General features: G+C 41.6%; 1 pseudogene; it reads left to right on the forward strand.

Annotated features, from left to right (window-relative positions):
- The first annotated feature begins 1963 nt into the window (after positions 1 to 1963).
- On the forward strand, positions 1964 to 2603 carry LOC110572138 (annotated as a pseudogene).
- Positions 2604 to 13024: the final 10421 nt, after the last annotated feature.

Raw genomic sequence — 13024 nt, forward strand, 5'->3', positions numbered from 1 at the left:
GCATGTTGGGAACACGGGAGATGATTTTACACGAACAGTTCTTCAGGGAAACGTAGAAGGGTAAGCTCATAGCTGATTAAGTAAATATAGATTTATCCATAATTAACACAAGATCATGTAGTTTTTGTCACAATAAATTGCTTTCTGTTTTTCTTTTCCCATTTGGTCTTCTTTAAGTCCATAAAATGCCAATATTGGAAAGAGTCATTTCACTAAATTTTACTTTTAACTGGTGTCACAGAAACCTGGTAAAACCACCCCGACTGTTTTTAATTAACTTCCCAACAGTACAGGGAGTGTGTTGACTTCAGCTCTGAAATACCTATCTCTATTTGCTGGATTCTACTTTCTCCTTTCCCACTGTCTTTATCTTTTCTCCTCTGCACTATGCAATGTCCTCAAATAGTCTTCCTCTTTTTATTCCCTTCCCTGTTGTGAGCTGTTTTTTAAGTCCTAAATAATTATGTCGTTTCTCTGGATTGGATTCTTTGATAGGTCTCCCTTTCCTACAGATTGAAATCCAACTTCTTAGAATGACTAGCAAGGATTTTCACAATTCTTCACAACCTGTCTTTCCAATCTCACCTACCAAAGTTATGTTTCATATCCTGTGCTACATGACACACACCATATCCTTTCATGCCTCCATGTCTTTGTGTTGCTTGCTCCTTCCAGCTGAATTGCCTTCTCCCTCACTTCTGCAATGGTAACTTGCTGGTATTCGAATCATTCTTTCTATCCTAGCTTGAATATATTTTTCTCTGATGCTCTTCTCTTTATTCTTACCCAGTTTGAATTAATCACTGTCTTATTGCTCTACTTATACAACTACTACAGAGCATATCATAGAACATCATATTTAATTGTGCATGTAGAGTATGAGTTCCCTGAGAGCAAGCTCCATGTATTACTCATGTTGGTTTATCCCAGCTTTTCTATACTTAGTAAGAATTTAATAAAGGTATGTATGAGTAGATGAATAGACAAATAACTGTGACCCAGGGCCTCAGGTACTCCTCAGAGACTTAGGTAAATTTAGACTAAACTGATTGATGTTTGGATAACACTATTCTTCAATCTGTGGGACCATCCCTTGCATTATGGACATTAAGCCTATAAATGGTGCTCTGCGGTTGTCATGACAATCTAAAACACAGCCACACATTGCTCTCTACCTCCTGTAAGGGTGGTACTTTCCTGGTTGTAAACAATTGCTGGCTTATCCTTTCATTGTGTTTCATAAGAAATCTAAACAGACTTGTGATCTTATGAGGAAAGAGTTGTGGAGTAGAACATCTTGCATTGCACAGGATTCTCTCAGCTCCCTGGCAGCACCTCTCCATTTCCCCCCCAAACTTCACACTTCCAACACTTGATCCCTCTTCTGACTTCTGTTCTACAGGAAGTATTATCCAGTCCCTTTCATGCTAATTCCTTTTCCTAAGGAAAGTGTCCCCACCTGAATGGTCTGTCTTCTTTTCCCTTATATTCCATGGAAAGTCTTATCATTGTATTATTAAAGCAAATATTATATATTATGTTAATAATCAAATCAGAGTTCTAAATTTCCTATAGGCATCCTCAAATATTGCTTAAAAGTTCCTGGGAAAGCCCATCCTATTTAGGGGCCTATTATGAACTGAATGTTTGTGTCCCCCGGCATCTTTCCCAAATTCATACCTTGAAGTCCTAATGCCCAGTGTGGCTGTATTTGGAGATGGTGCTTTTAAGGAACAAAATTAGGGTTAAATGGGGCTATAGGGGTAGACCCTGATCCAACAGGATCAGTGCCTTTATAAGAAAAGACACCTGTGCTTGGTCCCTCTTTCCCTCTCTCTGGGTACACACGAAGGAAAGGCCATGGGAGCATGCAGCTAGATGATGGCTTTGAATGAGCCAAGAGAAGAGGTCTCAGAATGAAACCTGTGTTGTCTCTTTTCCTATCGTTATGGCATGCGGTACCATGAACAGCAAAGTCTCCTATGACACCGTGTACAAGGCAGTGTGGGAAGTTCTGCATGCAACCAGTGCAAACGCCAGAAGTTTTTGGATATGGTGGAGCTGCAGATCAGCTTGAAGAACTAGGACGCTCAGAAGGACAAATGCTTCTTGGACACTGTCAGGCTTAAGTGCACTCCTCACCCCAAGTTCCCCATATGTGTTTTGGGAGACCAGCAGCACTGTGATGAGGCCAAACTGTGGATTTTGCCTACATGGACATCGAGGCGCTGAAAAAACTCAACAAGAATAAAAAATTAGTCAAGAAGTTGGCCAGGAAGTATGATGGTTTTTTGGCTTCAGAATCTCTGATTAAGCAGATCCCACGAATCCTGGGCCTGGGCCTGAATAAGGCTGGCAAGTTCCCTTCCTTGCTGACCCACAATGAGAACATGGTGGCCAAAGTAGATGAAGTGAAGTCCACAATCAGATTCCAGATGAAGAAGGTGCTGCGTTTGGCAATGGTTGTTGGCCACGTGAAGATGACAGATGATGAGCTTGTGTACAACATCCACTTAGCTGTCACTTTCCTGGTGTCAATGCTCAAGAAGAATTGGCAGAACGTCCGGGCTTTATACATCAAAAGCACCATGGGCCCAGCTTAATAAACCCTTGTGCTACCATTACCTGTCTGTCTGTCTGTGACTAAGGAGAGGGAGGTGCTTTCTGAGCTGACGTTGCATGCTATAGCACTGTGTGGATGATTGCAGTTTCTGGCACCCAGTGATGGGTGATCATTTTCTCCATACTGCAAACCAGGAAGTACGTTGCATCTACCTTCAAAACCATGCAGTCTTATTTATTATTTACATCTTTTGGATACTTACAACATGTGACAGTAGGGCTGCTAACCAGGACTCAAGCTTTTCTGAACCTAGAGAGGGGCAGATCTGGGCTAGGACTCCAGCCTATAGTGTTCCCACTGCTTACTAGTGGAAAGAGGGGTAGGACCTTCACATTGAGGGTGTTGACAGCCCTTGGCAGCATGCTTAATCTGTGGTCTGCAGTTGCTTCCCTCTATGCCATAGGTTCTTTTGTTTTGTTTTATCTCTCTAAATCATGCATCTGGGCTCTTGTTCTGTAGGGATGACAAGGAATGTTCCAAATGGAGATTGGGGTCCTAGATTCTTCCAATGGGAGTGGTCTGAAACCCTGATTGATCTAGAATTTGCTTGTCTGACCCAAATTGCATACTCTATATTCAGGGTAGTAATTTACTTTGTGAGATGGTTAGGAAGACACAAGTAGGAGACCTGGGCAATATTGTAATTCATTGACCTTGTTTTCTAGGGGGGTTTATTTAGCAAATGGGTAGAATCAGGCTGTGGAAACTTCCAGGTCCTCTGCCCTCCAGGTATGCTCTTCCCCCTTCCTGACCTGAGGCAGTTGCCTGTCAGAGTTCTGCCTCCAGCACCTAGTACTGGAAGTCGGTTTCTGGTGTGATGAGAAATACCTATGATTTAATCTTTGACTTGAATCTGCTTTGTTGAACTTTAGTAAAGTAACAAGTTCATCCCTCCATCTTTTCATACAGCTCAAAGGCTAATCCAAAGCATTAATAAAAATGCTACATCTTCTAGAAATAAGCTTGAATCATGAAGAATACAAGGTTTTCACACACACACACACACACACACGCACACACACACACACACACACAATGAAACCCATTGCTGGCATCTTGATTTTGGACTTCCAGCCTCCAGAACTGTGAGAAGGTAAATTTCTATTGTTTCAGTCACTCAGTGGGTATTTTGTTATGGCAGACCAAGCAAAGCGCTACAGGGCCCCGTATTCCTCAGTGTCAGGCATGAGAGAGCCGACATTAAGGAAATTAACTTTCCTTAATTAGGATGTAATAGTACAGAAGCCCAAATCACCTTCCTTCTCACCAAAGCCTTGCCTCTGGGGTCCCATTCTCATGCCCTAAGCTTCCCTGTAAGTCACTGCTTGGTGCATACTTGCTTCCTTCCTATGTTATTAGTCTGTGGCGTGTCTGGCTGGCCTCAGCTGTGTATCCTCATCTTGAGGGTTTCTTGCCTCACAGATTGTGCTGAGTCTTGGTTTACATGACCTGAGATTGGGACTGCAGAATCCCTACTCTCACAGGCATTTTTCCACCTTTCTGCTCATCTTCTTCCTAAGCCCTACATGAGGGCTTGATGGGCGTTGGTACAGTGAGGTAGAAAAAGTCAAAGCCTGGCTTCAAAGAGTCTGGGCAGTCTGCTGGGATGGGTTCTCAATGACTATGCTGCTGTTGGCCAAGAGAAGCTCAGTGTACTGAGGAATGCACCTAGCACCACCCAGTGGAGTGACCCACTGTGGATCCTATGGATGAATGGGCACCCCTGAGATGCACATTGCATGAGAAGCTCAGTGTGCTGACACAGGGAGAAGCTGCCAGTGACCTGGAAACTGCAAAGTGAGAAGTCATGAGGGTAAGATGGGAGAGTCTGGGGGAAAGAAAGCCATGGGACAGCCTGTGCTCCAAGGAAGAAAGTGTGAATAAAAAGCTGCATGAGCTCATTTCTCAGAAGGGCTCTCTGACGACCAAGAAAGGGAGCAACATTTTGGATAGGCTTAGGAGAACCAGGGAGCCTTGACTCTAAGTTTGCTAGTGATTGTGCTGGTGTCCTAGGTGGTAGGTCACAAAAGCTTGGTCAGTGGTCCTGAGGATGGTGGTACAAACTCAAAGACCCTTGTGAATGATCAGGAACAGAAACCCATACTCGCCACATCCTAGTATGCTGGGGCTGCAGTAACAAATTACCAGGGACCAGGTGGCTTAAACAACAAAAAGCCATTTCTTGCAGTTCTGAGAAGTTCTAGATCAAGTTGCAGGCAGATTCAGTGTCTGGTGAGAACCCACATCCTAGTTTGCCAATGGCTGTCTCTTGCTGTGTCCTCACATGGCCGAGAGAGAGAGGAAATAAGCACTCTCATGGTTCTTCTTCTAAGAGCACTAACCTCAACATGAGGACTCTACCCTTGTGCCCTATGATGTGTTAATTTGATTGGGTTAAGGGATACTCAGATAGCTGGTAAACATTATTTCTCAGTGTGTCTGTGAGGATGTTTCTGGAAGAGACCAGCATTCGAACTGATAGACTGAGTAAAGAAGAGTAGTCTCACCAATGCCAGTGAATATCATCAAATCTCTTGAGGGCCTGAATAGAGCAAAAAGGCTGAGAAAGGGCAAATTCACTCTCCACCTGAACCAAGATGTCCATCTTCTGCGCTCGGACATTGGTGCTCCTGGTTCTCAGGCCTTTGAACTTAGACTGAATTATACCACAGGTTCCCCTGGTTTTCTAGACAGCAGATTATGGACTTGGCCTCCACAATAATGTGAGCCATTTCCTATAATAAATCTCTCTCTCTTTCCATCTCTCTCTCTCTAATATTTTTGTTCTGTTTCTTACAAAAACTCTGATACATAGCTTGATTACCTCCCAAAGGCCACATCTCCTATTACCTTCCCATTGGGGGTTAGGGATTCAACATGTGAATTTGTGGGGGACACAAACAGGCAGTCCACAACACCACGTTAGGCTTGCCCAGAAGAGCTGCTCTAAGAAAGCAGAAAGAATTGGCAATGAGGCCCACTAGGGCACACATGAAGTTCCCTGCTGAGCAGGCAGTTGGGGGCAGCATGGTCCCATGTAGCTACCACCCCCGTGAGGGAAATGGAAGTGTGGTGGACTTGGATGAAGTATTTTGACCTCACATAAACAAAGCCCCAGTGAATGGGTATCTTGTACAAGGTGCTCTAGCAGCTGGGGCACTCATCTCCTCTCCTGTTGGCTAACCTCCTGCAATGCTGGCCTGGTTCTTCTCAGAGCACCTGGGGAAAGATGGCAACCTCTCTAAATCCATCCACATTTCTCTCTCTTCCTTATACCTGCCCCCTGGAAGACCTCTATCCGATGTCTCTCACTGCCTGCTGGATGTTTTCATCCCAGAAGAGAAAGGCTCTGACATGGTTTGAACCCGAAAGTGGACTTAAATGTGTTGGCAGCCTGAGATCTTTAGCTCCTCCAACCCACTCTGATAATTCTCATGCCACGCGGTGCTGGCAAACCACGTCTCTTCCCGCCCTCGGAATTCTGCTCAATCTGCTTCATTGCCATGGAACTTTCCCAGGTGGACTCCGTCCTGCTTACCACACGTCAGTCACTTCACAGTCCTCTCCGTGCAGATGTCTAAATATAGCTTGTTTATGCTCCTAACTGTGCCTCTGCCTTTATTTTCCTTTTGCTGTGTTCTTAAGGATTTGGGGGACCTCTCCCGTCTCCCCCTCTAACGGCAGCTGCTGCGGTGACAATAGCAAAAGTACTGTCATTTGTGCAGGTCTACCTCTGTGACTGTCCCTGTGTTTCACACCTCAGGAACAAACATGATGTTGTTGAAACCTCACAATAATCCTCCGAGCTAGAGGTTTTAAGATGCGTTTTCTTTGAGAAGTCATATATTAATGTGTGCATATTGCAAAATATTTAAAGAAACAGAACTGTTTATAATAAAACTGAAGTCACCCCTCCCGTTCTCTTCTCCATGGTTACCATTAATAGCGCTGGACTGTGGTTCCTTCCAGATCCCGTGTGCGTGTGACTGTGTGTATGTGTGCGTACATATGTTCACATGAAAGCTTGGATGTAGATTTTTAATATAAATGGAATCACAGAATAAATATAATTTTGTGATTTTCTTTTTCACTGAACAATATATCTTATAGCTAGCAGGAGGGAAATATAACTGTCCCCATGTTATAGGCAAGGAAACGGAGGTTTGGGGAGATTAAACAGCTTGATCCTATTAGGTAGGAGTTTCCATTACATGATAGGTTCCTTGAAAACAGGATAATCTTCCTGTTTTAGGCAGAGTTTCAATGCCTTGTACTCCAGTATTTATAGCTGTCTTATTCCAGAAGTTTGGTGCTTCTCTTCTGAAGCTGGATCCTTATTTCCCTCTGTGTGCCCGAGTCTCAGCCTACCTGATACCTGTAATTTAAGTCATACTGTACTTTTACTATGGCTCATCTAGGTAGTGCATTCTCCACCAAGGAATTCGAGCCCCTTCCATCTGCTGGCAGACTTCTGAGGCTGCCTGCTTGCTTGGGGAATTCTCTTTGTCTCTGACCTGCTGATGCTACACTTTTCTGGCTTGACATTAACTGGCACTATCTACCTGCTCATCGTCTTTCCTGCCATCTACTGGGCTCCCAGGCTGGGCTTCCTGCTAGTGCTGCAGCCGAATCTCCTTTCCTCACCTCTCTCAGACCCCAATACCTGCTCTCCATCACGGAATGGTCCCCTTCCAGGTCCCTGGCAGCATGCTTGATCCTACTGAACTCCTGCCTGCCCTATGTTGAGATGAAATGCAACTTGCCGTTACTTTAGGAGAATACCAGATTGACACTCAACATAAGATGAGATTACAGTATACTCCATTGAGAGAAAAACAAATATATGGTCAAGGCTTTGGCATAAAGCAGACCAGATAGAGTGAGCCAGTGTTTTACATTTTTATTTCTCATTTCTTTAACATTTATGAAATGGTTATCCTGCTTAGGCTAATCAGCAACATTTCCTCTGGCCATCCTGAGCTTGTTGGTTTCTTTTATAAAATATAATACTGCTTTTTGTTTTAAGAATTAATTATCTAGAGGGGCGCCTGGGTGGTTCAGTCAGTTAAGTGCTGACTCTTGATTTCAGCTCAGGTCATGATCTCAGGGTCGTAAGATGCAGCCCCACATCAGGCTCCATGCCCAGCGTGGATTCTCTTTCTCCGTCTCCCTCTGCTCCTCTCTCCCCATGAAGGTGCTTTCTCTTTCTCTCTTTATAAAAATAATAATAACAATAATAATCATCTAGAAATTGAAGGATTTTTTTTCAGAGACCTTTGAAACTCTTACTCATGAGGCTTTTCTATTTTAGTAAATAGTCTTTCTTCATTTTTCAGCAACCTGTCTTATTTCTCTCATTTCTTAATCAATGATGCTATGATTTTTTAGTCACCTGGAATGTATACATGGGAATCATCATGTATCTTCCTCTTTCTCCTCTATTGCTGGTACCTGGGCCCTAGTCACGTACTCAGAACTACCTTCTTGTTGATCTTCTAGACTCCAGTTTGCTCCTTCCTTCACTGTTCCCCACCTCCATGCTGTGATATGCTTTTCCTATAGGCATTATTTTTATTACATCATTGCCCCCTCCCCCCAGTGCTCTCTCTCTCTCAAATAATTAAATAAATAAGTCTTTTTTAAAACGTAAATATAGGGCGCCTGGGTGGCTCAGTTGGTTAAGCGACTGCCTTCGGCTCAGGTCATGATCCTGGAGTCCCGGGATCGAGTCCCGCATCGGGCTTCCTGCTCAGCAGGGAGTCTGCTTCTCCCTCTCCCACTCCCCCTGCTTGTGTTCCCTCTCTCGCTGTGTCTTTCTCTGTCAAATAAATAAATAAAATCTTTAAAAAAAAAAAAAAAATAAATAAATAAAACGTAAATATACACATTATTTTTATTAAATCCAAGTTGCCATTAATTATAAAATACATCATTATTCGATTTACCAGTAAAAAATTAAAAAAAAAACAAACTGAAAAATTGAACTGTGATTTACATTTCTATTTTAAATTTATTGAAAATAACTTTAATTTATTTTAGAAAAGTTTGGTTATACAGCACTCTCATACATATATAAAATGGAATATATACACTAAGTATATTAGTTAAGATACTCCTAAAGCTTCACGGATTCTGACTATTTTGAATCATATTTCGGCTCCTCTGTTGAGGCCTGTGCTTTTCCACAGTGTGGTTCTCTGTGCTACTAAGAGCAATGTTGTTGTAATGGTTCTTTCAAGAGCACTTCACTGTTGTTTGGGGGATTTTCTTTTTTTTTTTTTTTAAGATTTTATTTATTTGACAGTGAGAGAGACGGCGAGAGAGGGAACACAAGCAGTGGGAGTGGGAGAGGGAGAAGCAGGCTTCCCAATGAGCGGGGAGCCCGACACGGGGCTCGATCCCAGGACCCTGGGATCATGACCTGAGCCAAAGGCAGACGCTTAACGACTGAGCCACCCAGGCGCCCCTGGGGGATTTTCATTCAAGCTACACACACACAAGTTTTGATGCTGTATATTTCTTGATATTATCAGAGAAATATCTTGTCTTATATTAACAAACTGTCTTATATTAATTCCTCAAAAGTTCTTACAGAACTTTTTCAGTCAAGTGTCAAGGGGTTGTGTTTGTCCAGTTGTGCCACCAGAATATCAACCAAATTTGTGTATGAATGGGTAATGACATATCTTTACTGATACCAGGCTATCAGCAGCATTAAGATACCAGTGCCTCTAAGACTCATCACTATTTTAGAGGTATTAAAAGGTGGAAAAATGTGTTTTAGTAAGATGAAATATAAGAATAATTGTTCAGTTAATTTACCTCAGTGAATTAAAAGTGAATATAATTTTTTTTTTAAATGAGAAAAGTCATGTGTATGAGGCAGCGCTATTATGTAGAGAAATGATTGGACATGTATTTTTTTTTTTTAAAGATTTTATTTATTTATTTGACAGAGCGAGAGATAGCAAGAGCAGGAACACAAGCAGGGGGAGTGGGAGAGGGAGAAACAGGCTTCCCGCTGAGCAGGGAGCCCAATGTGGGGCTCGATCCCAGGACGCTGGGATCATGACCTGAGCCGAAGGCAGACGCTTAACGACTGAGCCACCCAGGCGCCCCTGATTGGACATGTATTATCAGGACTGTGGTCCAGGTTTTATCCTTAAATCGCTTATGACATTTAAATTTCACCTATCTGGATTTCAGTGTCATTGTTTAAAAAATGAGGGCAGTGATCTAAATGATCTCTAAAAGTTTTCCAACACTAATAGTCATGGCACCTGAAACCAATGAGATTGAAATTTGAAATCACTAGCCCAGATTCTTGTCCAACAGAAAAATCCCTTGGACTACAGTTCTGGCCAAGAGATTTGAATTTGTCTGATGAAATTTCGCATTAGCCATGTATGGCAAAGGCTGGACTCACTGGGGTTGATAGTATGCAATCCTTATCCATCTGAGGAGAAATTGTCCATATGCAACCTCTCCTAGTGGAGATGGTGGGGGTGGGGAGGAGAAAGTAATCAAGAAGATTAACTTGGAAGTTCATCTGTATGGAGAGTGCTAGACCCTTGGAGATCTCATTTTTTTCTGCCTGAATATTGACAAAGGACCAGAGGCATTCTGCTGGAGGGAAATTAGATTGCAAAATGGTTAATCCTCCCCAAATGGAAATCTGGTCAAGAATTTATGCGTGGAGCCTGAAATATACACAGCAGAGCCAAGTGACTCAGTCAATTTAGAAAAGATCACATTTTAATTAAATGCAATGGGAGAGAGGAAAGTGGAGAAATATTACCCTGCTTTTTAAAGATATATAGAACCTCTGTAAATACAATAGGTAAGTAATGTTATTTGTTTTTTTATTAGCAGTAAAGCCATACAATACAAACATAAGGGTATTTCCCTTTATTATCATGACCTGTTAGGTCCTTTCCTTTGTAGTTAGTCCTCAAAATGCAAGGACTGTTTTTTTTTTTTTTAATTAAATAAATTACATGCAAAGAAAGGGACTTAAAATGAAGTACAGTTGCTAAGAAGATTTAATGTCTTGTTAATTTTTTCTTGCACTTCAAACAAATAAACAAACAATCACAATGGTTAGGTGGGACTACACCCTGGGTAAGAATATCTTTGTGCCATCTTAGAGTTACATATTGGCACCATCTTTTTTGAATCCACAGATTAGGAATTGTAATTGCACATAGTCTATTTCCATCAGACCTAAGGAATAAAAGTAAATCTGAAATTTTCAGTTTTTTAAAATAAGCATTTGATTGATTTCCCTAAATTTCAGTCTTGTAGGTGAGAATCTTTAATTATCGCACTTTGTTATATCCCGAATCAGAAGTCTTAACACCTAGTCCCTTTATCAGTTTATTTATTTTTTTTAAAGATTTTATTTATTTATTTGACAGAGAGAGAGAGAAAGAGAGAATACAAGCAGGGAGAGGGTGGCAGAGGGAGAGGGAGAAGCAGACTCCGTGCTGAGCAAGGAGCCTGACGCGGGCCTCCATCCCAGGACCCTGGGACTATGACCCGAGCCGAAAGCAGACGCTTAACTGACTGAGCCACCAGGCGCCCCCTTTATCAGTTTAATAAGAAATAAGCAATGGAAAGAACATGGGTTTCAAATTTAGACAAAACTGAGTTCAGATTCCATCAGTCACTTACAGATAATATGACCTCAGTTAGGTTCCTTAAGCCCTCTAAATCTTGGTTTACTCACCATTAGAATGACTGGTACCAGCCCAAAGACTTTTTGTATGGCTTCAGTATAATAGATGAGAAATATATCCTAAGCACACAGAAAACCTTCGATAAGTGGTAGCTACTATAATAAAAACAAACAAATAAACAAACACACTTGGAGTATTTGGACCCAGCATTAGAATCATGAAGGAGTGCAAAAGGAAGTGGACACATAGGTCTTGATTGCCAGGCATTGTGACAAGCAACATATAGATTTCTAGTCCAAAAAAACAAAATGCTAAGAAGTAGATATCAAAATATCTCTCGGCATCATGCACCTAGTTCAATTCATATGGTCATATGAAAAGGGCACACATTATGTCAAAATACCCACTGGGCAATTTTTAAAGCATGAGTAATTTGACATCACTTGGTCAGGCACCAAAGTATGGCCAAGGCCTGCTTGTCCAAGGCACAAACTGGTGTGTGGAGGTATACATTATTACCCTCAAATAGGAGCCATTGGTTCCCGCTGAGTTAAGCTACCTCTACACAGACAGCTTCAGTTTCCTTTTGAGGGATATCAACTGAGGAAGAGAAAGTTACATTTGAAATTAGTGCTTAGTCTCAGACTTTGGACAGTACCCGAAATTAGTAGTAATAGAGTTTTTGCTACTGATCTTCTAGGCACTACCACTAATAAATCTGCTATTCAACCTAGGTCTTAAAGCAACTGAAATCTAGTAGTTTGAAAGCATTGTGGAACCCGAACTTGCTATGTTTCTTTCCCTTTGCCTTGTGGCAGGTTCTCTGGTATCAAGAGAAAACTGCATTTGAGGAAACCCTTTCCTGCTTTGACTCATTTGTGGTTCTCACTTAAGTTTTAAATGTCTCTGTTTTCAGGCTATTGAAGAGTTCAAATGCCATTTATAATACATTTACTAAAAGAGTTCTGGAAAACAAGTCATTAGTCAGCCACTTTGATAGGATTCTCCTAATCAAAGATTTATTGGGACAGTTTAGGAAAGAGTCAGATAAATGTTCTCTCTACCTGGGAGATGGGAGATGTAAACAGTGCTCTGTGGAAGATTTATGCTGAACTGCTCTATGCCATCTTGTATTTGATTAACTTTTATCAAGCAGAACAAAAAACCCTTCCCAATGCATCATTTATATGAACTTTATAAATGAACCATCTTTCTATTGCCAGCATAATTCACCATGATATAGCCATTTAAAAAGCCTCCAAGGGATAAGCAATTAACACAGGACATGTTTGTGTGATAATTCTGCAACAATTTTATTTTGAAAAACCTGAGTGTATTACTCTGCAATCTGAAACTCTAAAGGATAGACATCAAGTTTTCCAGATGTTTTTTTTGAGTATGCTCTATGCCCAACATGGGGCTTGAACTCATGACCCCAAGATCAAGAGTCGCATGCTCTATTGACTGAACCAGGCAGGCACCCTGGATTGATATTAAGTTTGAAGCGTTTCTGAGAATAGATAGGAATAGCAAATCACCCCAACCTACAATCTTCTTGATACCACAAATTGTTTTTGATCAGAGAATACCAAGTCAAAGGTGAAATAAAACAATTAGCTTATGAGGTATAAAGTGTGAGTCCCCTAGGATCTGGACGACAGTATATATGTTTACTCTGTCTTTGTGCAGTTTATATTTCCTCAACCTGAGATTTCAAACAAAT

The sequence above is a fragment of the Neomonachus schauinslandi genome, chromosome 2 (assembly GCF_002201575.2).
Source record: "Neomonachus schauinslandi chromosome 2, ASM220157v2, whole genome shotgun sequence".
Taxonomy (NCBI): Eukaryota; Metazoa; Chordata; class Mammalia; order Carnivora; family Phocidae; genus Neomonachus; species Neomonachus schauinslandi.